This window comes from Saccopteryx leptura, chromosome 2 (genome assembly GCF_036850995.1).
Source record: "Saccopteryx leptura isolate mSacLep1 chromosome 2, mSacLep1_pri_phased_curated, whole genome shotgun sequence".
Classification (NCBI taxonomy): domain Eukaryota; kingdom Metazoa; phylum Chordata; class Mammalia; order Chiroptera; family Emballonuridae; genus Saccopteryx; species Saccopteryx leptura.
In genome coordinates, this window is record NC_089504.1 from 293,386,156 (window position 1) to 293,413,006 (window position 26,851).

The window sequence follows — 26,851 nt, forward strand, 5'->3', positions numbered from 1 at the left end:
ATGAATAAATTCATTTAAAGTAAACTACACTCTGATAATTACATTTTTGGCTATTCAGACAGTTTCTTCTACTTAGGCAGCAGGAACAATCATAACTATTTGATATTGCTCATACCATTAATATTGACAAGAATAGATTTTTTAAAAAATTCTTCAACATATTATAGCTCTGTAAAAAACAATGTTGATATCCAGGTGATGGACTTCTACTAAAAAATAAATGTACAGAAGGGGCATTCCTTATTTCAGTGGGAAATTCTTAGAAAGTCCATGTGCTGGCTTCACGGAATCAGGAAAACAGCCTTCTGGGGTTTTCTTTGGGCTCTCAGACAATTTCCTAAGGGTCAGGACTGTTTAGTCAAGTCAGACATCTAGTCACACCTCATGGGGTTTGGCTCCTAATTGCATATTAAACAATCAATATGACTCTACTGACGGGATATTTTTGGCAAAGCCAGATGGTGAATGAAGAGGCAAGGTTTACAGGAGAGACTTCCATTCAAGACAACATGGGTAAACTTTGAGATTGCCTCTTCCCATGACCACCTCAAAATTACAACTAAATTATGGAACAACTTCACCAAGAACCACATGACAATTAGCTAAATAGAATTCCTATAAGTACAGATATAAAGAAGCCATGTTCAGACTTGTAGGAAAAGGGAAGGGTGGTGACCAGGTGGGCCCCTGACTCACAATGTGATGGTTAACCATCAGGAGCAGTGTTTCATATGTGGGGCTCCCCACCCCCCAAGGAACAATGGGTCCCAATCCCACACAAACTCCCCAGTCTGGAGTGCCAGCCAGTGCAGGGAAGCAGAATCCCCATGACATCTGGCTGTGAAAACCAGTAGGATTGTGTCCCAGACAAAAGGTTTGGGAGATGAAGATACACTGCTTTTTAAGGGCTAGCACACAAATTCATTTGTTCTAAGCTCCAGACCAGGGGTAGCAGCAGGAAAAGTGCCAGGGACATATGCAGAGGAACAAATTGGCTACTTCAGGGTGGTAACTGAAGGAATGGGGGTCAGGACAACTCTCTCTGGGGACAGATGTGCTGTCACGCACCACTATTTTTTGTTGAGCTCTCCTCCCAACCAGCCAACCATGAGCAGGTGGACACCAATCTGCACTTCTAATTCATGTCCTTAACCCCACCCTAGTGATTCCTTGAGACCTGCCCCACCCAAATCTCTAGCTCAAGCTGAGCCTCTTACAGTGGCTCCTCCATAGCAGTGGCCTGCCTTGGTTGATACTGTAGACTCACTCAAAGGACCACCAACCACACATGACTGGTGTCTGCCTTAGTCTCATGCTTCTGACTTTCTCAAAGTTTTGAAATTCTCACACAAGTGGCAGCCACTTGGTCTTGTTTGATAAATTCTCTCAAAGGTCCATAAACCCCATGTGTTAATCAGCAATTCTCAGTGTACAATGTAACTCCTTCCAAGTGATCCCAAGCTCAGCACAAGTAGTGACAACTCTTGTTTTGCATTGTAACTCCCAGCAGGTGACCCCAAATCTGGTATAAATGACAGGCAGTCTTGGTCTATAACATAGCTCTAAGTGGCCAGAAACCTGGCACAAGTTGCACCTTGGTTTGCATCATAGTTTTCACCAAACGTCCAACACAAGCAGGAACCAGCCTCAGCTCTTAGCATAGTCTCTTCCAAACACATCTAAATGCCACATTAAGCAGCAAATAAATGCAGATCACTTTGTAGCTCCTCCTCCTAAGCAGACCTAAGCTCTGCAAAAGTGGTGGTTGAATTTGGCTGGTACCAGAACCCCTCAAGAGGTACCAAAATGAACACACCTGGTGTCCAGCTTTGGACTGCACCAGAATCCTACACAACCAGCTCAATATCCTACCCTGCAAAAGGTAATACCAGAGCACTGCTAAAGGGACTTCTGCTCTATGGGGTTGGCACCTGCACAAAAACTTGTCCACTGCAGTTATGGCCAGCCACTATAGTCTGTCAGCCTGAAGAGAACCCTACCCACCAAAGTGCCATCAATAATTGAAATCCAGTTACAACAGGAGATATATACAGTCCACTCAAGGAATATTCTTGGTGCACCTGGCTCAGGTGACAAGGAAGACTGAGCCACTGAGCCCCACAGGACATCTTCTACATAAAACCACTCTGTCAAGATTGGGAGACATAGAAGATCTGCTTAACCTATAGAAGCAAACTCAGGATGTCAATCAAATTAAGAGACAAAGATGAATGTTCCATATTCAAGAATAAGACAAAACTCTGGAAAAGAAACTAAACAAAATAGAGATAGGAAATCTATTATATATAGAGTTCAAAACACTGGTTATGAGGATGTTCAACAAACTTGTAAGAATAATAGAATATTTGAACTCAGTGAGGACTTAAGGAAATAGAAAACATAAAAAGAATGTAAAAAAGAAAAGAGCCTGATCAGGCAGTGGTGCAGTGGATAGAACATTAGACTGGGATGTAGAGGACCCAGGTTCAAAGCCCCAAGGTCACTGGCTTGAACATAGGCTCATCCATCTTGAGTGGGGGCTCACCAGCTTGAGTGTGGGGTTGCTGGCTTGAGCATGGGATCATAGACATGACCTCATGGTTGCTGGCTTGAGTCCAAGGTTGCTGGCTTGAACGAAGCCCAAAGTTGCTGGTTTGAGCCCAAGGTTGCTGGCTTGAGCAAGGGGTCACTCACTCTGCTGTAGCCTCCTGGTCAGGGCACATATGAGAAAGCAATCAATGAATAACTAAGGACACTAAGGAGCTGCAACGAGGAATTGATGCTTCTCATCTCTCTTTCTTCCTGCCTGTTTGTCCTTATCTGTCCCCTTTTCTGTCTCTCTCTCTGCCTCTGTCACACACACACACACACACACACACACACACACAAAAGAAACAATCAGAATTGAAGAATATGATGACTGAAATGAAGACTTAAATTGGAGGGAATAAACAACAGATTAGATCAAGCAGAAAATCAAATCAATAATTTGGAAAGAAAATAAGAGAAAAATCACCCAACTATAACAGAAACTCCCTCACCCAAAGAGAAGTTAGTATGAAATACCTCTGGAACAACATTCTGCATAACAACATTTACATTACAGATGTCTCAGAAGGATATGATGGAGCAAAGGGGTTGAAAACCTATGAGAAGAACAATTAATGAATGAAAGCTTCTCTAATATGGTGAAAAAAATCATCATACAATTCCAGAAAGCACATAAAGTACCAAATGAGATGAATCCAAAGAGGCCCACACCAATATATAATAACATAACTAAAATGCCAAAGGTTAAAGATAAAGAGAGAATCTTAAAAGCATCAAGAGAAAGTTAGTTACCTACAAGTGAGCGCCCATAAAACTGTCAGATGATTTCTTAACAGAACCACTTTAGGCCAGAAAACATTGGCATATAATATTCAAAATGATAAAAAGCAAAAACCTACAGCCAAAAGCACTCTACCCAGTAAAGGTATTATTTAGAAATGAAAGAGAGGTAAAGTGTTTCCCAGACAAGAAAAAGATAAAGGAGAAAAACTAAAAAATAATAATAATAAAGTATAAAAACATTTAATCAAATGGCAATAACTATAAACTATCAATAATTGCTTTAAATGTTAATGGATTAAATGTACCAATCAAAAAATGTAGGGTGGCTGAATGGATAAAAAAGGAAGACACATACATATGCTGCCAACAAGAGAACTCTTTCAGATTGAAGGACACACAGATTGAAAGTAAGGGATGAAAAGATATTTCATGCAAATGGAAAGAAAAATAAAGGTCGGGTAGCAATACTTATGTCACACAAAATAGACTGTAAAAGAAAGATTGGGACAAGAGACAAAAAAAAAGAGAGCATTTCATAGTGATAAAGGGATCAATCCAACACAAACATATAACTTTTGTAAATATCTACACAGCCAATATGGGAACACCTAAAAGTATAAAGCAAATATTCATAAATTGAAAGGGATAGAGTAAGTGCACATGGAACATTTTCTAGGACATACCACATGTTAGCTCACAAAAATGTCTCAATAAATTTTAGAAGATAAGGCCAGACCTATGTTGGCATAGTGGATAAAGCAACTTGGAATGCTGAGGTCGCCGGTTCAAAATCCTGGGCTTGCATGGTCAAGGCACATACGGGAGTTGATGCTGTCTGTTCCTCCCCTCTTCTTTCTCTTTCTCCTCTCAAAAATGAATAAAGTTTAAAAATTTTTTTTTTAATTTTTAGAAGATCAAAATCATATCAAACATCTTCTATCACAAAGTATGAAACAAGAAATCAATTACAAGAAAAAAACTATAAAACATCTATACATGTAAAAGCTAAATAACATGTTACTAAATAATAAATGGGTCAACAATGAGATCAAGGAGGAAATCACAACATAGTTTGAGACAAAAATTAAAGCACAATGACACAAAATCTATGGGACATAGCCAAAGTTGGATATTTGTCGCAATGCAAGTCTACCTCAAGAATGACCCCCTCCCCAAAATTGCAAATGAATACCTAACCTTATACATAAAGGCATTTTAAAAAGAGAAAACCCAAAATAGAATGAAGCAAATATATATCAGAGTAGAAATAAACAAAATAGACACACACCAAAAAACCCCAATAAAAGAAATACGTGAAACCAAGAGCTGGCTTTTTGAAAAGACAAAGTTGATAAATCTTTTAACTAGACTCACATACACAAAAAATACAGCTCAAATGCAATAAAAAATGAAAGAGAATGACAATCAACATGATAGAAATACAAAAGATTATAGAAAAAATAGGTCAAACAATTGTATGCTAACAAGTTGGATAACCTGAAAGAAATGGATCAGTTCTTAGAAACATACACTCTTCTAAGATTGCATCAGAAATAAGCAGAAAAGCAGACTAATAACTACAAACAAAATGAAATCAGTAATCAAAGAACTCCCAACAAACATAAGTTCTGGACCTAGAGGGTATTATGTTAAGTGACATCAGTCAGACAAAGACAAATACCATATGATTATATAAATGTGTAATCATTGTGTTGTGCACCTGAAACTTACATAATATTGTATGTCAACTGCAACTGGAAAGTAACTTAACAAAAAATAATAAATTAAAAATATAAAAAGAATTTATGAAAAAGAAAGATATTAGGTATGGGAAGGTGATGTTTGAGAATGCACAGAAAGGGGGTTCAGAGGTGTCTATTACCCATATTTCATTTAATTCTATGTAGATATATCTCCATTTATAGCTGAGGTTTAGAAATTGTAGTTTGTTATGTTTGTGGGGACATCTTTCTTCACAGTGGGGAACTAAGGGCTCCTTTATGGCAGAGTTGGTTGTAACTATTTGAATTCTAATGCCAGCACAGAAGATAGTGCACACTAAAAGTATGTTGAATAAATGAATTAATAAAAAGGGAAGTAAACCTTTTCAATTATATTTGACTTAACCAATGACTATATTAATGTATCCAAAATTTGTACAAGATTCAATGAAATAAATATGGAAGATGATATGTTTTTTCAATAAAGAATAAAGATAATAATTACAGGAGATGAAGAAGCACTAGAATGTGTCATCCTACCTAACCTTGGGTAAGTTACTCACCTTCCTCAGCTTCAGATAGCACATACCTCACAGATCTATTATAAAGGTTGAACTAATATATTTAAAGCATTAAAGACTGTGCCTGGCACCTTGTAACTTGTCACTAAGTCTCAGATAGTCTAAGTTTGTTTTTATTCTTCTGAATACTTTTGAAGAAAATCTGGACCAATGGTCAAGTTGACGAGTGTTGTGATACAGTAAGTCTTGTTTGTAGGGGCCGCAATTTCTCAAATTTGGTTTCATCATCTGTTTATGGTATTTCCAGGGAGGAGAACTCAGGAATTCACGTTCAGCAATTAGCTCCAACTACAACCCTTGTGAAACAGAAATGTTTAATTGGAAAATTACAACTAGAGAGTTTGGAAAGGAGAATTGACAAGGTCAAGAAATCTTTCATTACAAAAAGTAAGCAACAACAACAAAACAACAAAAAAAACCCAAAACCCCCTCAAGCTTGCAGAGAGGTGTGAGGAAATTATATCAGTATGGGATTTGGATTTCATCTGGGGAGAAATGGGAAACATTTTCAAGAGGGACGTGTGTTCAAGAAAGGCCTTGGCTTTTTGGATGAAAAGAGGGTGCTAGTTTTAAGCTTTTAGAAGAAATATTAAAAAGGGACTAACTGTGGTCCAAAAACAGTGAGTGAAGTGGAATACTCAAAGAACTTGAATTTAGCAAAAAAGATCATCCTTCCAGACACATCAGTGAATACAGGGATCATTATTAAGGTTTTCTGAAGGCCCTTATCAAATTAGCTCCCTGAACATTTGTTCTACATTCTGTTACATCTCAGCCCCATCTACTCAGTTCAGAATGCTATTGGTTCTGAAATACGTGCTTTCTAATCTATTCATACCAGGATTCTAGTTGGTGCTCCCAATTCATCCTCCCCATAGCAGCCAGGATGCCTTCTATATATAAAAAAACAACCCTGATGGTCTTATTTCCTTGTTAAAATGTTACTCTTTGGTTTTCCAATGCTTTCAGGAAACAGTTTAACAGTCCCTGGCCACTAACATCACATCCGAGTTACAGAAATGTTTGCATATTCTTCTCCTCTGTTCACCTTCCCCAGATATACACATGAACAGTTTTTCCTATGTTCTCCTACGTGATTCATTCCACTCACCTTTCAGTAATTAATTCCTCTATCTGTCTTTTCAACCTCTTTCCCCCTCATCCATAAATTGGGTTAGACCTGGGATAGATGCTCCTCTTCTGCTTTCTAAGCCCTTGTGCCCATCTCTTACTACCAAACTTTTCCTTTTGTCTCATCATCATTTGTTTTTTTAAAGAGAGAGAGAGAGACAGGAAGGGAGAAAGAGGGGTGAGGAGGAGGTAGATAAGAAGCATCAACTCCTACTTGCTTCACTCTAGTTGCTTTATTGATTGCTTCCCATATGTGCCATGACTGCAGGGGCTCAAGCTGAGCAAGTAGTCCCTTGCTCAAGCCAGCGACCTTGGGCTTCAGTTAGTGACCTTTGGGCTCAAGCCAGAGACCTTTTGATCATGTCAATGATCCCATGCTCAAGCCAGCACTTTAACTGGCAACCTTGGGGTTTCGAACCAGGGACCTCAGCATCCCGGGTTGATGTTACATCCACTGCACCATTACTGGTTAGGCTGTCTCATCATCATTTCAATTGTCTAATCACTCAAGAATCTGTGTATGTGTCGGGGTCTTATTTATTTTATAGGGGTAGTATCTGATATTTGGTTAATGGTGGTGATGTCTTTCTAGAATAAGCAGACGAATGAATCTCTCATGTTTTTGACTAGAATACATACTGAGCAGTCAGTCTTCCATTGAAGATTAGTTTTCTATGGTATAAAACGTGTTACTTATGTAAGTCGTGAAACCATAAACATATTGGAAGAATACGTAGGCAGTAAACTCTCGGATATCTCTTGTAGCAATATTTTTGCCAAAATATTGCTATGGGCAAGTGAAATAAAGGACAAAATAAACAAATGGACTATATCAAACTAAAAAGCTTATGCACAGCAAAATACATCATTAACAAAACAAAAAGATAACCCACACAATGGGAGAACATATTCGCCAATACTTCTGACAAAAGGTTAATAACAAAATTTATAAAGAACTTGTAAAACTCAACACCAGGAAGGTAAACAATCCAATTCAAAAATGGGCAAAAAAACTGAATAGACACTACTCCAAAGAGAAAATAGGCATATGAAAAAATGTTCAACCTCACTAATCATCAGAGAAATGCAAATTAAAACCACAATGAGATACCACCTCACACTTGTCAGATGGCACTCATTAACAAAACAACACAGAATAAGCGCTGGCAAGGGTGTGGAGAACCCTCTGGCACTGCTGGCGGGAATGCAGACTTGTGCAGCCACTGTGGAAACTAGTATGGTGTTGGCTCAAAAAATTAAAAATGGAACTGCCTTTTGACCCAGCTATCCCACTTTTAGGAACATATCCTAAGAATATCAAATCACTGATTCAAAAGAAGATATGCACTCTCATGTTTATTGCAGCATTGTTTACAATAGCCAAGATCTGAAAACAGCCCAAGTGTCCATCAGTGAATGACTGGATTAAAAAGCAGTGGTACATATACACAATGGAATACTACGCGGCCGTGAAAAAGAAGGAAATCTTACCTTTTGCGATGGCATGGATGGACCTGGAGATTATTATGCTAAGTGAAATAAGCCAGGCAGAAAAAGACAAATATCATATGATCTCACTTATATGTGGAATATAATGAATACAGTGAACTGAGGAACGGAATAGAGGCAGAGAGGCTGTGTCATGGGGAGCAGAGGGACAACTGTCAGAGCAAAGGGGAATGAGAAGATGGGATCAGAGAAGGTGAAGGGATTAGTGAAATCATATATACATAACACATAAATACAGATAACAGGACAGCAAATCCCAGAGGGAAGGGGGGAGGGAGTTAGGGGGAAGGGAGGCAAAGGGGGTCTAATGGGGAACATCGAGGTGGGGGTGAAGGTGTTATATTGAGTGGGCCACATGAATTCATGTTAACACAATAAAACAAAATTAATAAAAATAAAAATAAAAAAAGGTGTTACTTAGGTCTGACCACAGCTTTATTTGTTGGCTTCCTCATATGTTTCTTTTTCTAATTATTTACAGCAGCAAAGTTTTTCAGTTATTCTAGATTTCCTGGATTTATCTTTACTTCCATCTTTAGGATATTTATTGGGTAGCCAAAGGGCAAAGGGAAATTTTTATGCAGGTCATGCCTTCACCTGAGTAAGAATTCTTGATGGCAATAAAATCAGCTTCCTCCTAGAGATTAAAAGTCTTAAATCTGGAGAGTGTTTAATAAGATGTAAACCAAAAATGAGACCCATGTACATGGACAAGAGTGTGGTGGCTACCAGGGGGAGGGGAAGGAAGGAGAGGAAGGGGGTGTGAGGAGGGGAGGGGCACAAAAAAAATCCAGATAGAAGGTGATGGAAGACAATTGGACTTTGGGTGATAGGTATACAACATAATCAAATGTCAAAATGACCTGGAGATGTTTTCTCTGAATCTATGTACCCTAATTAATTAATGTCACCCCGTTAAAATTAATTGTCTAAATTAAAAGAAAATAAGATATGAACATTCATATGTTGTCTTGGTGACTTTTAAAGGTAATTAAACCTGTAAATGAGCTAACAGTACAGGTTCTTCATCGATAAGAATGGTTGTTGTGCAGAAACAGTCCGGAAGGTAATTAGAGCAGAAATTGTTGCAAATCTCCAAGCAAGTATTTCTGACTTAACTAGACAGTAAGCTCATACATCAAACTTAACTCACACAGTCATCATGCTCAGTGAAGTTTTGAAGGTTGAACACTTCAGTTCTTAATTGGGTTTTATTATTTTAAATCATATTATGTATTGATTTTGATTTAAGGATTTATATATATATATATTACTAAATCCATAAGGCATTTTCACTATGTTATAAAAATTAAAAATATTTAGTGTATAAAAATGCTTAGAGGATATATTTGTTTTTATCATTTTTATTGGTAAGCTAACAAGCAGAAACTATAGAATTTCAAAATTTATTGGTCTTATGAGATAATGGTAAAAAAATTTGTCAGTTTGCTATTAGTTTTTGAATAGTGTGTGTTATGCTGCTGTTCCCATTCATAGTTCAAGTATTAAGTCATAACTGATAAATGGTTTCTAAATTAAAATATAACATGTTTTGGAAAAGTAATGTTGATTTCTTCCTTTCTGCTCCTTCTTTTTTCTATTCCCCTCATGACCTCCTCTCACTAAGTCTCTGTCTGGAATTATACCCCTAAAATGGAGCAGTGAAGAAAACATTCTGGAATAATCAAGCATTTTTTTTTCTGGTTAATTGCACCAATTTATTTTTACTAGAATTTTTCTGATACTTCCCTCTGAATTGTGTACTCCCTACTGTTAATATTAGCAAGAGCTGGGAATATTGAAAGGAGCTTAACACATCTGGCTGCCATTTCTGAGAATATAAAAATTTACCATGCCTTTTCAAGTATTCTGCTTTGGGTATTATTCATTTACTTTTTAATTATTGGCATTTATATCTTTATTTCTATCTCTACATGTTACTTAAATGTTCAAAGGAAATACTCCCTCACTGCCAATCTGAAGAGATTCTTTTGAAGCCATGAGTAGCTGGGGAGTCCCAGAGAGTGCTAAACAGAACCAATCCAAATAGTTGGAAGTTGGCTGCTCTTTGAAAAATTTTAAATCATACTATATTTGCTTTCCAAAACAAGCAAAACATGCATCAGTAACTCTTCCCAAAGCAATGTTCTGTGGAGTCTGATTTATCAATGTCAAAATTTGACACTTATCCTGAAACATTTTCTTACAGTAAAACTTGAGGCTTGTGCATATGGATTAACTAGACACTGAGAGATACTTCACAAAGTGGGAAGCATATAGACTAAGTGCCCGGTGCTTTGGACAGGAAAACTCCTGACAAAGATGGCTGTGGAGTAGGTAGAACTACTTTCATCTCCTCCCAGCACCAAATTCAATTTAGAGCTAAATTATTGAACGATCAACCTGAATGACCAACCAAAGGACAGCTGAACAGGAGGAGTAGTAATAGTCAAGGACTTATAAAAGAAGCTACACAGAGACTGATAAGAAAGTAGGGTAGATATGCAGAGAGGGCTGATCCTGTGCCCAGATGTGGTGGCTGAGATGCCAGCTGGCTAACTTGGCTGCAGAAAATCTCCTCTGAGGACTGGGAGGTTGCACCTTAGGCTGGGACCCTTAAACCAGAGCACCAGGCTGGGAAGAGACCCTGCACAACAGCTGGCAGCTAAAATCAGCAGGAACTCAGTCTGCTGGAAAAAGGAAGAAGTCCACTAGACTCCCAAGTGTTCTCTTAAAGGGCTAACACAGAGGAGCTTGCTCGTGGGCACTCCCCTGGGTCTCTGGTAGAAGATCTGGGTGGCATAGCTCAGGAGAAAGAGTTGGAGGGTCAGCTACTGAGGTCCTGGTCCCTAGTCAATATCCCACAGCACCTTCAAGCACTATCTTCCAGGGTTGGCATGCCTCTTCTTATAGCACCAGTGGAGAAAGTGTACTAACTTAACCTTCTAAATACTGGCAACATCACCTTGCCAAATTGGGCAGAAATAACTGTTGGTTGTACCCAACAAGGACCTGAGGTGAGCTCTTTTTCTGGAGAAACTATAGACAGACTTTCAAGAGGCCATTGAATTTTATGGCCTTGGAAAGAGGGGCCGGTCTTTTCCTTCTGCCTACATGGATTAGACTGTTACCACCCTCAACAGAAGACTCCTTTGCTAGGGTCTCTGGTGGCATGGCTGAGAAGCTGGGGAGAGGTGAACAGGTCACTCACCTTTCATGGGTCTGTGCCACACTCAGTCTAGGGATGCTTAGATTTGAATTCCAAAATCAAGCTGGCCTCATCTGCTGGGCTTGGTTCAGTTCAATGGAAAAAAGAGAGTGTAGCTCAGAGCTGTGACCTTTGGCATGACTCTCTTGAAGCCTCCCATCAGGGTTTCTGGCAGAGCAGTTGAGAAGCTATGGAGAGACATGCAGCTCACTCCACACTTGTGGGTCTGTGCCTCCTTCAGTGGAGCTGCCTTGATTTGCATTCCAAATCCTGCTGGGCTCAGTGCTGCTGCAGGAAGGGAGCACAGCTCAGAACTCAGACCTCCGGGGCTAGGAGCTAGGGGGAGATGGGAAGCTCACTCCCAGCCCAAGAACCCCAGCAGACGGCTGCCTTGATCTCTCAGAGCTGGGACATCAAAAGTGCCTCTCCTACAGAGGCTCCAGTTTGGGGCTTGAACAGATGTGACCATAGAGCTAAAAGGAGAAATGCAACTCACCTTTCTTTGTGGCCTACCTGGACCACCCCAACAGAAGGCTATCTTGATCTGTTTTCCCAAGCCCCAGTGGCCCCATTTTGCCAAGCTTGTCCCTGTGGAGGGAACAGTTGGCTGTGCCCAAACTGAACTTGTGGTGTACTCCTCCTGGGGAGTTGGAGAATCCGGCAAAGACTGAGAAGTATTGCCTTGAAGTAGGAACCACATTTTCCCCATTGAGTACTTGAGCATACTTCTCCCAGGCAATGGTCCCACTAGCCCCTACCTTTTGACCAGTTTGCCCCCTTCCTCAGCCTGAGCCCTATGGAAGGGGCAGAAGGGTGTGGCCTGCTTGGGTCTACTCTACAGCCTTTCTTCAGAAGACTCTGGAGGAAATTCAGGCAACTTCAGGGAAGAGGAACTGAGAAACTGACAGGTGTACACTGACCTCAGGGAACCTCAGACTTTTATTTATCTGAGCCCTACTCAGACATTCAAAAGCCAGTTCTGAAACACAGTCTAGCTCCTCTCACACATACCCAGGCCCAGTAGATACAGCCACAAACAGTGAATAATATGGTAGCTACAGACAGGTAGCCCAAGGCCAGTTACATACAACATATGACAGCATCCAGTACTAGAGTTCTGGCTAAAGGATCCCAAAATCAGCACAACCAACTGTGGGCTTCGAATCACACCAAAGATCTACTCAATTAAGCACACAAATGGTTCAGCCAAATGGAGTCTCTGGCAGATGCCAGACCCTGTTGAGTACAACTCTGCCTCAGTGAATGAGTCTAACCTTATAGTCAGCTAACCTGAGGGGCTAACAGCATTCTAGACTCAACTACCACAGGAAAAGGCATATAACTCACACAAGTATCACTTCTGAAGCATGGAACTCAGGGGATTTGGAAGACTGCACAACTAAGACCAACAAGACACCAACATCAACAAGCTTTGGAGTTATAGCACAGAGACAAACAAAGAGGTAGACAGAAATGTGGAGACAAAGAAATATGCCCCAAACTAAAGAACAAGAGAAATCTCCAGGAAAAGAATTAAACAAAATAGAAGCAACCAATATACCAGATGCAGATATTAAAATAATGGTTATAACAGTGCTCAAGGTCTTAGGGGAAGAATGGGTAATTTCAGTTAGAGCTTAAACAAAGAGATAGTAAGCATTAAAAAAGACAAAGAAATCATAAAATGAACCAGTGAGAAATAAGAAATAAAATACCCAAAATGAAGAATATACTAAAAGGAATCAACAGCAGGTTGGGTGAAGCAAAGGACTGAATCAATGATTTAGAGGACAAGATAACAGTAAGCACCTAAATAGAGCCTCAAAAAGAAAACAGAATTTAGGAAGCAGAGGAAAGTTTAAAGGATCTCAGAAATAACATCAAACATAACAACATCTTTATTATAAGGGTAAGAGAATGACAAGAGAGAGAAGAAGGGATAGAAAATCTGTCTGAAGAAATAATGACTGTAAACTTCCCTAACCTGGTAAAGAAAGAAGTCACACAAATCCAGGAAGCACATAAAGTCCCAATGAAGATGGACTCAGGCGCCCACACCAAAACACATTATAATTAAACTGTCAAAGCTTAAAGACAAGAATATAATCTTAAAAGAAGCAAGGGAGAGAGAGTGATTACCTATAAGGGAGCTCCCATAAAGTTTTTAGCAGATTTCTCAACAGAAACACTTCAGGCCAGAAGGGCTTGGCATGAAATATTCAAAATGGAAAAAGGCAAGGACTCACAACCAAGACTACTCTATCTAGCAAGGCTATCATTTAAAATTGAAGCTGAAATAAGCAGCTTCCTAGACAAAAAAAAAAAAAAAAGGTAAAGTTAAAGGAGGTCACTACTACCAAACCAGTATTGCGAGAAATATTAAAGAGCCTGCTTTAAGGAGAAGAATAAATAAAAGAGGAAAAACATACAGAATAAAATGACAAATAAGTACCTATCAGTAATAACTTTAAATGTGAACAGATTCAATATTTCCATCAAAAGACATAGGGGAATTGAATGGATAAGAAAACATGACCCATACCGTCATGTCTACAACAAACTCACCTGAGAAAAAAAGATACACACAAACTGAAAGTGAAGGGTTGGAAAAATTATTGCACACAAGTGGAAACAAACAAACAAAAAAGCTGGAGAAGCAATACTTATATCAGACAAAATAGACTTAAAAAAATAAGGACATAACAAGAGTCAAAGAAGGTCACTACATAATATCAAAGGGATGATTTAACAAGAGGAGATAATTCTTGTAAGTATCTGAAAATATGAAAAAAGTCTTGATGGAATTGTTTGTCAATGGACAAATGGATTAAAAGGCTGTGGTACATATACACAACAGAATACTATGCAGCTATGAAAAAGAAGGAAATCTTACCTCTTGCGACAACATGGATGGATCTGGAAACTATTATACTAAGTGAAATAAGCCAGTCAGAGAAAGAAAAATATCATATGACCTCACTCATTTGAGGAATCCAATGAACAATGTAAACTGAGGAATGGAATAGAGACAGAGCCAAAATCAAAGGGACCAGAGTGAAAAGGGACAGAAGGAAAAGGGATGAAAGAATGGGATCAGAGAAGGGAAAGAGATTGGTGAAATTATATATACATAACACAGCATTATAGAGAGCAAGACAGCAAATCCTGGAGGGAAGGGGGGAGGGTGTTGGGTGGAGGGGGGCAAGGGGAAGGTTGAGGGGTACATGGGGGTGGGGAGATACTCGGTGGAACATTTGAGTCTATGTAAACACAATAAATTAAAATTAAAAAGGCTTGATAGATATGAAGGGAGACATTGAGAGTAATGCAGCCATACTAGAAGATTTTAATACCTGATAGAAATCAATGGACAGATCTTGCAGATAAAACTTCAACAAGAAAAAAAGCAACCTTTTAATGATACATTAGACCAGATAGATATAATTGATATTTAAGGAACATTTTATCCCAAAGCAGCAGAATATATATTCTTCATAAATGCATATCGTAATTCTCAAAGATCACACATTAGGATAAAAAATAAGTCTTAATAAATTCAAGAAAGTTAAAATTATATCAAGCATCTTTTCTGACCTCAATAATATGAAACTAGAAAGCAACCACAATAAAAAGAACACAAAAAACCCTAAAAAAAAATCAAATACATGGAGGCTAAATAGCATGTTATTAAAAAATGAATGGGGCCCTGGGCAGTTGGCTCAGTGGTAGAGCGTCAGCCTGGCGTGCAGGAGTCCCGGGTTTGATTCCAGGCCAGGGCACACAGGAGAAGCGCCCATTTGCTTCTCCACCCCTCCCCCTCTCCTTCCTCTCTGTCTCTCTCTTCCCCTCCCGCAGCCAAGGCTCCACTGGAGCAAAGTTTGCCCAGGTGCTGAGGATGGCTCTGTGGCCTCTGCCTCAGGTGCTAGAATGGCTCTGATTGCAACAGAGCAATGCCCCAGATGGGCAGAGCATCGCCCCCTGGTGGGCATGCTGGGTGGAACCCAGTCGGGCGCATGTGGGAGTCTGTCTAACTGCCTCCCCATTTCCAACTTCAGAAAAATACAAAAAAAAAAAAGAAAAAAAAATGAATGGGTCAACAATGAGATTAAGAAAAATAAAAAATTATTTAAAAACAAATGAAAATGAACACTCAAAATCAAAAATATATAAGATGCAGCAAAAGCAGTCTTTTCTTAAAATGTATTGTGTTTATGTAGATTCTAGTGTTCCCCCTCCCCCGTGTTCCCCTCAACATCCCCCTTGCCCCTCGCCCTGCAACGCCCTCTCCCCTTTTCTCCAGGATTTTCTTTTCTGCTCTTGATAATGCTGTGTTATGTGTATATAATTTCACCAATCTCTTTCCCTTCTCTGATCCCACCCTATCATCCCCTTTCCATCTGTCCACTTTCCCTCTGGTCCCTGGATCCCACCTATGCCTATATTCCGTTCCTCAGTTCATATTGTACATTGGATTACTCAAACAAGTAAGGTCATATAATATTCTTCTTTCTCTGCCTGGCCTATTTCACTTAACATAATAGTTTCCATGTCCATCCATGTTTTCACAAAGGTAAGATTTTCTTCTTTTTCACGGCTGCATTGTATTCCATTGTGTATATTTACCACAGCTTTTTAATCCACTCATTTACTGAGGGACACTTGGGCCATTTCCAGATCTTGGCTATTATAAACAATGTTGCTATAAACACGGGGGTGCATTTCTTCTTTTGAATCAGTGATGTGGTGTTCTTGGAATGTATTTCTAAAAGTGGAATGGCTGGGTCAGAAGGCAGTTCTACTTTTAATTTTTTGAGTAATCTCCAAACTGTTTTCCACAGTGGCTGCACCAGTCTGCATTCCTGCCAGAAATGCAGAGGGTCCCCTTTTCTCCACATCCTTGTCAGCACTTATTATGTGTTGTTTTGGTAATGAGCGCCATTATGACCGGTTTGAGGTGATATTTCATTGTGGTTTTAATGTGCTTTTCTCTAATAAATAGTGATGCTGAACATTTTTTCATCTGCCTATTGGCCATCTGTACGTCCTCTTTGGAGAACTGTCTATTCATTTCTTTTGCCCATATTATGATTGGATTGTTTATCTTCCTGGTGTTGAGTATTATAAATTCTTTATAAATTTTGGTTATTAATCCTTTATCAGACATATTGTCAAGTATGTTCTCTCATTGTGTGGTTTGTCTTTTTATTTTGTTCATATTGTCTTTAGCTGTGTAAAAGCTTTTTAGTTTGATACAGTCCCATTTGTTTATCCTGTCCTTTATTTCACCTGCCTGTGGAGATAAATCAGCAAATATATTACTGCAAAAGATGTCAGAGAGCTTACTGCCTATGTTTTCTTCTAAGATGCTTATGGTTTCATGACTTATGTTTAATACATTTTGATTTTATTTTTGTGAATGATGTAAGTTGGTGGTCTAGTTTCATTTTTTTGCAGGTAGCTGTCCAATTTTTTGAACAGCATTTGTTAAAGAGACTGTCTTTACTCCATTGTATGCTCTTACCTCCTTTGTCAAATATCAATTGTCCATAAAGGTGTGGGGTTATTTCTGTGTTCTGTGTTCTGTTCTATTGATCAATATGCCTGTTCTTATGCCAGTATCAAGTTGTTTTGAGCACAATTGCCTTGTAGTATAACCTGATATCAGGAAGTGAGATACCACCACTTTATTCTTCTTTTTCAAGATTGCTGAGGCTATTCGTGTTTTTTTATGGTTCCATATGAATTTTTGGGATATTTGTTCTATATCTTTGAAGTATGTCATTGGTATTTTAATAGGAATTGCATTGAATTTATGAATTGCTTTGGGTAATATAGACATTTTAATGATGTTTATTCTTCCTATCCATGAACATGGTATATGCTTCCACTTGTTTGTATCTTCCTTGATTTTTTAAATCAATGTTTTATAATTTTCTGAGTACAAGTCTTTAATATCTTTGGTTAAATTTACTCCTAGGTAATTTATTATTATTATTTTTTGTAATAGTGAAGAGGATTGTTTTCTTAATTTTTTTTCAGACAGTTCATTGTTGGTGTATAAAATGCTTCTGATTTCTGAGTATTAATTTTATACCCTGCCACCTGCTGAATGAATTTATCAGGTCCAGTAGTTTTTTGACTGAGACTTTAGGGTTTTCTATGTACAGTATCATATCATCAGCAAATAATGATAGTTTTACTTCTTCTTTTCCAATTTGGATGCCTTTTATTTTTTCTCCTTGTCTGATTGCTGTGGCTAGGACTTCCAGTTAATCTAGTGTGTCCTTTAAGTCTGCTGTTTCTTTGATAGTTTTTTTTTCTTGAGGATCTATCCAGTGATGTTAGTGGGGTATTGAAATCCCCTACTTTTATAATATTGCTGTTGACCTCACCCTTTATGTCAATCAAAGTCTGCTTTATACATTTAGGTGCTCTTACGTTAGGTGCCTAGATATTTATAATGGTTGTCTCTTCCTTTTGGATTGCTTCCTTTATCATTATGTAGTGACCTTCTTTATCCTTTATTACAGTCTTTGTTTTAAAGTTTATTTTGTCAGATATAAGTATTGCTACCCCAGTTACTTTTCTATTTCCATTTGCATGAAATATTTTTTTCCATCCTTTTACTTTCAGTCTATGTATATCTTTTGTTTTGAGGTGGGTCTCTTATAGACAGCATATGTACAGGTCTTGTTTTCTTATCCACACAGCTACTGTATGTCTTTTGATTGAAGCATTTAATCCATTTACATTTAAGGTTATTATTGATATGTAGTTCTTTGTTGCCATTTTATTCTTTAAACCTACATTTCTCTTTTACCAGATTATTTTCCCTCTTTGTTCTGTTTACATCTGGGCCCTTAACATTTCTTCCAGCATTAGTTTAGTTTTAATAAATTCCTTAAATTTTTTTTTTTTGTCTGGGAAGCTTTTTATTTCTTCCTCAATTTTAAATGATAGCTTTGCTGGATAAAGAAGTCTTGGTTGTAGGCTCTTGTCATGCATTCATTTGAATAATTTTTGCCACTACCTTTTGGTCTCAAGTGTTTCTGTTTAAAAGTTGGATGTCATCCTTATGGGGGCTCCTTTGAAGGTGATTGACTGCTCTTCTCTTGCAGCTTTTAGTATTCTTTCTTTATCTCTTAGCTTTGGTATTTTGATTATGATGTGTGTTGGTGTAGGTCTCTGGGTTCTTTTGTAATGGGGTTTTCTGTGCTTCTTGAACCTATGTGACTCTTTTCTGCATTAGTTTATGAAAATTTTCTACTATGATTTCTTCAGGTTCTATATCTGTTTTTCTTCCTCTTCTCCTTCAGGAACCCCTATTATGCATATTTTGGGGTTTTTTCATGTTGTCACAGAGCTCTCTTAGAGTTTCCTTAGACTTTTTGATCTTCTTCTTTTTTTTTGCTGTTCTCCTTCAATGCTTTCACTTATCTTGTCCTCTAAATCACTGATTTGATCCTCTGCTTCCTCCAGCCTGCTTTTAATTCCTTCTAATGTGTTCTTCATTTCTGATATTGTGTTTGTCATTTCTGTACCGCTCTTTTTTATGATTCCAGTGTCATTTTTGATGCTTAACATTTCTTTATTTAGGTGCTTGTTAAGTCCATCCATTGTAGCTTTGAGATCCACAAGCATCTTTACAATCATTATTTTAAACTCTGCATCTGGTAATTTGATTACTCCATTTAATCCAGTTCTTTTCCTGGAGATTTTTCTTGTTGATTCATATGGCTTACATTCCTCTGTCTTCTCATTGTTTCTGTGTGTGGTTTGCAGGCTTGTTAGAGTTTTGGGTCTGAGGTAGGTTTATTTAATTTGGCTTCTCTTCCAGGCCTTTATTCCTTTGCCTCTGCTGGTTGCTGGGATTTAATTCTCCTTAACTAGTAGAGCCACTTTAAAATCTTGATTTGCCTGCTGTCTCTTTGCTTAACCCTGCAGAGAATTCTGTTTGCTAATCTCAGCTGTGGGCTTAGTTGAAACTGTATTTAGCAATGCAGTGGGTGTAACCTCTGAGAATCTGAAGGTGTGTTTCCCTGGAAACCTGAGTCACTGTCCTTCCCCCTTACTTCTTTCTTTCCAAAGTGTCTTTTATGCTGATTAGACCTGGAGAGCTTTTTGGAGGTGGGATACCTGATTCCCCTTTGAGCTTGTGCTGGGTGGAGGGATCAAGCCCTCCCCCCAGCTATGGCCACCTTAGCACTGGAGAATGAGTCAGCTCAGTTCAGATCAGCACTCCTCTGCCCATCACTGTTTGTCTCACTCTCTCCACTTTCTTCATATAAGACCAGTCAGTCCTCTCAGCCCTCCTTGCCCCCAGAGCGCCAGGCAAGTGGCTGTGAGCAATATTTTCTGCTCTGTCCCTTTAGGCTCACAAGCCACTTCCCACAGACAGAACTTTTACTCTTTTCCCCACTCAATGCTGTCTGACTGTCTTCTGCATGGGTTTCTAGGCTGGGTCTCTGGTTCTGAGACTGAGGGCCCCAACCTCTCAGAGTCTGTCTGCTTGCAATAAGAGCCCTTCTGGGAGCTCAGCCTCCACTGATCTTGGGAGAAGAGTGCCCCTGCACTTTCTACTAGGTTGGTGTGAATTCTTCTGTGCTCCTTGGTTTTTGAGTCTTGTTCTTTTAGTCAAAAGTTTGTTTTTGACAATGATTGTTTCTAAATTTTTGTAATCTAATTTGGTGGTAGGAGGTGGCAGCCTGTGCATCTGCCTACAAAGCTGCCATCTTGGAATCCCTCAGCAAAAACAGTCTGAAGAGAGCATATTCAAAGCATTACAAGCCTACCTCAATAGACAAGAAAGATCTGAAATTAATGATCTAACCTTATACTTAAAAGGACTAGGAAAAGAAAAACAAACAAAGACCAGAGTAAGTAGAAAGAAAGAAAGAATAAAGATCAGAGTGAAAATAAAGGACACGGAGACAAAAAAATATATAGAATTTTAAAAAAACCAGGAGCTGGGTTTTTGAAAAAAATAAACAAGTCTGATTAACCTTTAAGCAGACTAATTAAGCAAAAGAGAGAGAGGATCCAAATAAATAAAACCAGAAATGAAAACAAGTACTGACAACTTACATAATAGAGATACAAAGGACTGTAAGAGAATACTATGAACAACTGCATGCCAAAAAATTGGACAACTGGGTAAAATGGATAAATTCCTGCAAACATATAATCTTCCAAAACTGAAATATGTAGAGAATCTGAATAGATAGATTACATCTAGTAAAATTAAATCAGTAATTAAAAACAAAAACCAAACAAATACTCCCAACAAACAAAAAGTCTAGAATGGATGGCTTCTACAGATAAATTTTACCAAATATCTGAAGAAAAATCAATACCTATTCTTCTTAAACATTCTAAAAGATTCAAGATAAAGAAAGACTCCCAAACTCTTTTACAAAATATGCATGATCCTACTCGCAAGACCAGAAAAGGACACTACAAAGAGAGAAAATTATAGGCCAGTATTTCTGATGAACATAGAAGCAAAAATGCTCAACAAATACTAGAAAACCAGATACAGCAGTACATTAGAAAAATACACCATTATCAAATGGGATTTATTCCAGGGATGTAAGGTTGGTATAATATTTGCAAATCGATAAACATGACACATCACATAAACAAAATGAAGGATACATTTACATGATCATATGATTTTACATGATCAATAGATGCAGAAAAAGCATTTGAAAAAATCTAGCCCTCATATATGATAAAGACTCTCACCAAAGTGGGAATCGAGGGATCATTCCTCAATATATTAAAGGTCATATAGGACAAATCTACACAAACATCATACTCAATGGGCAAAATATAAAAGCATTTTTCCCTAAGATTAGGAAAAAATCCTATTTAATATTGCAACACAAAATAAGGTACCTAGGAGTAAATTCACACAAGGAGATAAAAGACCTATACTGGAAAAACTGTAGGTCATTGAAGAAAGAAATTGAGAAAGAATAATAAACAAGTGGAAGCACATAGCATGTTTATGGATTGGAAAAATTAGCACCATTAAAATGTTCATACAACTCAAAGCAAAGCAAGCTACAGATTCAACACAATGCCTATTAAAATATCAATGACATATTCACAGGTCTAGAACAAATATTTCAAAAATTTATATGGAACAGAAAAAGATCCTGTATAGCCTCAACAAACGAGAAAGAAGAATAAAATCAGAGGTTTCATAATACCTGACATCAAACTATACTATAAGGCTATTGTAATCAAAACAGCCTGGTAATGGTATAAAACTAGGTATATAGATCAGTGGAAAAGAATAAGGAATCCAGAAACAAACCCACACCTTTATGGTCAATAACTATTTCACAGAGGAGGTAAAAGTATACAATGGAGTAAAGACAGACTCTTTAATAAATGTTGGGAAAATTGGACAGGTACATGCAAAAAAACAAAAATGATACTAGACCATCAACTTATACCATCCTCAAGAATAACCTCAAAATAAATAAAGAATTAAAGATAAGTCATAAAGCCATAAAAATCCTAGAAGAAAACATAGGCAGTAAAATCTCAGACATCTATCACAGCAATATTTCTGCTAATACATCTCTTTAAGCAAGGGAAACAAAGGAGAAAATAAACAAATGAAGAAGCAATGTACTAAACAAGAAAATATATTTTCCAATGATAAATCTGATAAGGGGTTACTTTCCAAAATAAATTAGGAATTTATACAAATCAACACCAGGAAGACAAGCAATTTAATTAAGTAATGGTAAAGGATATGAATAGACACTTCTCTAAAGAGGACATACAGATGGCCAATAGACATGAAAAAAATGCTCAAGGTCACTAATCATCAGAGAGATACAAATTAAAACTATAGTGAGATATTACCTCACACCTACCAGAATAACTACTGTCAATAAATTAACAAATAACAAGTGGTGGCAAGGATGTAGAAAAAAGGGAACACTCATGCACTGTTGGTGGGAATGCATATTGGTCCAACCATTGTGGAAAAAAGTGGATTTTTCTCATAAAATTAAAAACAGAACTAACTGCCTTTTGACCCAATTTTCCCACTTCTGATAATATATCCTAAGAATTCCAAAATGCTAATTTGAAAGAATATACACACCCTTAGGTTTATTGCAGCATTATTTATTATAGTTAAGATCTGTATACAGCCCAAGTGCCCACCAGTAGATGAGTGGATAAATATCTGTGGTACATTTACACAGTGAAATACTATATGGCCCTTAAAGAAAAGAAGAAAATCTTTCTTTTTGTGACAGCAAGGATGGATTTAGAGATTATTATGATATGTGAAATAAGCCAGTCAGAGAAAAGACAAATACTATATGATTGCCCTTATATGAGGAAGCTAATGTACAACTTATATTGATGAACAAAATAGAAATAGAGACATGGACACATGGAACAGGCTGACAGCTGTCAGAGGGGAGGGGGCTGGTGGGCTGGACAACAAAAGTGAAGTGATTAAGCAAAAGAAAACACGCACACACGCACATATATATAACATTTAGAAGCAGACAACAGTGTGGTGATAGTCAGAGGGAAAGGAGGGTGGAGGGTAGGTAAAGGTGAGTGAGAAAATGGGGATGGAAGACATTTTGCATGGGCTGATGAGCTCATGATGCAGTATGTAGATGATGTTTTATTGAGTTGCACACCTGAAAACTGTACCACAATAAATTCTATTAAAAAAAAGAAGAATTCGAAGATGCTTATGGTTTCATGGCTTACATTTAAGTCTTTTATCCATTTTGAGTTTATTTTTGTGAATGGTGTAAGTTGGTGGTCTAGTTTCATTTTTTTGCAGGTAGCTGTCCAATTTTCCCAACACCATTTATTAAAGAAGCTGTCATTACTCCATTGTATGCCCTTACCTCCTTTGTCAAATATCAGTTGTCCATAGAGCTGTGGGTTTATTTCTGGGTTCTCCGTTCTGTTTCATTGATCTATGTGCCTGTTCTTATGCCACTACCAGGCTGTTTTGAGTACAATGGCCTTGTAGTATAGCTTGATATCAGGAAGTGTGATACCTTCCCCTTTATTCTTCTTTTTTAAGATTGCTGAGGCTATTCGTGTTCTCTTTTGGTTCCATATAAATTTTTGGAATATGTGATCTATATCTTTAAAGTATGCCATTGGTAATTTAATTGGTATTGCATTGGATTTATAAATTGCTTTGGGTAATATAGACATTTTAACGATGTTTATTCTTCCTAACCATGAGCATGGTATATGCTTCCACTTGTTTGTATCTTCCTTGATTTCTTTTATCAATGTTTTATAATTTTCCAAGTACACGTCTTTAGTCTCCTTGGTTAAATGTACTCCTAGGTACTTAATTTTTTTGGTTGTAATAATGAAGGGGATTGTTTCTTTAATTTCTCTTTATGACTGTTTATTGCTTGTGTATAAAAATGCCTCTGGTTTCTGAGTATTAATTTTATATCCTGCCACCTTGCTGAATTTATTTATCAGGTCTAGTAGTTTTTTGACTGAGACTTTAGGGTTTTCTATATACAATATCATATCATCTGCAAATAATGATAGTTTTACTTCTTCTTTTCCAACTAGAATGCCTTTTATTTCTTCTTCTTGTCTAATTGCTGTGGCTAGGACTTCCAGTACTATGTCGAATAAGAATGGTTAAAGGGAGCACCCCTGCCTTGTTCCTGATCTTAAGGGGATTGCTTTTAATTTTTGCCCATTGAGTATGAGGTTGGCTGTGGGTTTGTCATAGATGGCTTTTATCATGTTGAGGTATGTTCCCTGTATTCCCACTTTGTTGAGAGTTTTGATCATGAACGGGTGCTGGATTTTATCAAATGCTTTTTCTGCATCTATTGAAGAAAGCATCTTAGAAGAAAACATAGGCAGTAAGCTCTCTGACAGCTCTCACAGAGATATAGTTGCTGATTTATTTACACGGGCAAGTGAAATAAAAGACAGGATAAACAAATGGGACTATATCAAACTAAAAAGCTTTTGCACAGCCAAAGACAATAAGAACAAGATAAAAAGACAAACTAAACAATGGGAGAACATATTTGATAATATTAATATGTCTGATAAGGGGTTAATAACCAAAATTTATAAAGAACTTGTAAATTTCAACATCAGAAAGACAAACAATCCAATCAAAAATGGGCAAAAGAAATGAATAGACACTTCTCCAAAGAGGACATACAGATGGCAAATAAGCATATGAAAAAAATGCTCAACACCACTAAATCATTACAGAAATGCAAATTAAAACCACAATGAGATATCACCTCACACCGGTCAGAATGGCGCTCATCTACAAAACAACACAGAATAAGTGCTGGCAAGGATGTGGAGAAAAGGGAACCCTCCTGCACTGCTGGTGGGAATGCAGACTGGTGCAGCCTCTATGGAAAGCAGTATGGAGATTCCTCAAATAATTGAAAATCAAACTACCTTTTGACCCAGTTATCCCACTTTTAGGAATATATCCCAAGAACACTATAGAACTGTTTCAGAAGGAGAAATGCACCCCCATGTTTATGGCAGCATTGTTCACAATAGTGAAGATCTGGAAACAGCCCAAGTGTCTGTCAGAGGATGAGTGGATTAAAAAGCTTTGGTACATATTTACTATGGAATACTACTCAGCCATCAGAAATGATGACATCAGATCATTTACAATAACATGGATGGACCTTGATAACATTATATGTAGTGAAATAAGTAAATCAGAAAAAACTAAGAACTATATAAACCCATACATAGATGGGACATAAAAATGAGACTCAGAGACATGGACAAGAATGTGATGGTAACAGGGGTTGGGTGGGGGGCTGGGGAGGGGCGAGGAAGGAGAGAGAGGGTGTGGGGGGAGGGGCGGGGCATAAAGAAAATCAGATAGAAGGTGATGGAAGACAATTTGACTTTGGGTGATGGGTATGTAACATAATCAAATGTCAAAATAATCTGGAGATGTTTTCTTGGAACATATGTATCCTGATTTATCAATGTCACTGCATTAAAATTAATAAAAATAATATATAAAAAAAGAATTCTCATGAATCCATCACTTCATATTATATTTCTTCCCTGTGAACTTAAGTCTTCAATTCTCAAATCTTTGTATTTACCAGAAACTAATGAGAAAGGCCTTATGAATTTATTAAATTATCATAGTTCCTGAGCATATTTCTTTGATGTACCACAGACTGGATAAAACACTTAAATCTTCATCATCACAATCTCTTCTTTTCTTAGTAATTTTTATATAGGTTCAGAACTTAGCTTTTAATAAACATGCTGGGACACAATTTTATTTTATTTCTCAATTAACATTTTTAATTTATCTGGTTAAAGAATAATATTAAGCATTAGAATGTTTTATTAGAAATGGATAGAAGTACAAGTGGATCTTCCCAAGTTAATTTGCTTGACATTATACACATTGTCTCAGAAAATTGATCATGGATGTCCTTTGTAATTAGAGTTAGATTTTTTTTTAGAGAGACCAAAAATTGCAACCTTCTAGTAACTACCAGGTCATATTAAAAGAGTAGAATCATCGGGTGATTTTTCTAAGAAACAGTTCAACCACCCAAAGGCCAGTTTTTTTAATGTACACCTAAGTGATTCAGGATTAAATATAGGCTTTTATTGTTGTAAAGTACATTACATCTGTGGCTCTAAGATAAAATGTGTTTATTTAAAATACAATTACATGGTATACAGAGATGTGTTGTAGAGTTTGGCACCTGAAACCTGTATAATTATGTTGACTAGTGTCATTTCAATAAATTTAATAAAAGAACAGAAAAGAAAAAAAGATATATCAATACAAATGGGCCTAGTAGATTTGATTAGTACAGGGTAATTCCTTTCCTAGTGATATGTGACAATCACTAACATTTTTCCTGAAATTTTTATGTGTTGATGAATTAACCAATTTGCACTAGTAAGCCGTGTCTGATCTGGTTATTTCAGTAACCTTAATAATCAATGCAGATCACTGCATGATCAATTCAGCAGCAGAGCTGTAAATTAATCATAATGACAGTTCGTAGACTACGGTCAAATGTAGTGCCCACCAACAGATATGGTCTTATGCCCATGATTCTTTTCATAAGACTTTCTCAAGTTTAGTTTACCTTTTGTTGCACTTCCAGTCCAAGCCTGAAAATATCCTAAGCAACATTGTGTTTATGACATCAAACATAGATGACAACCGATTTCAACTTTAGGATAGATAATTCAGTTTTTAGAAAGCCATTCCAAATGATAGCTTAAAAATGATATCTTTAAAAATGACTTGATAGATATTTTTTATCATCTGGTTCTGTTAAAATAGTTCAGAGTTTAATCATCTG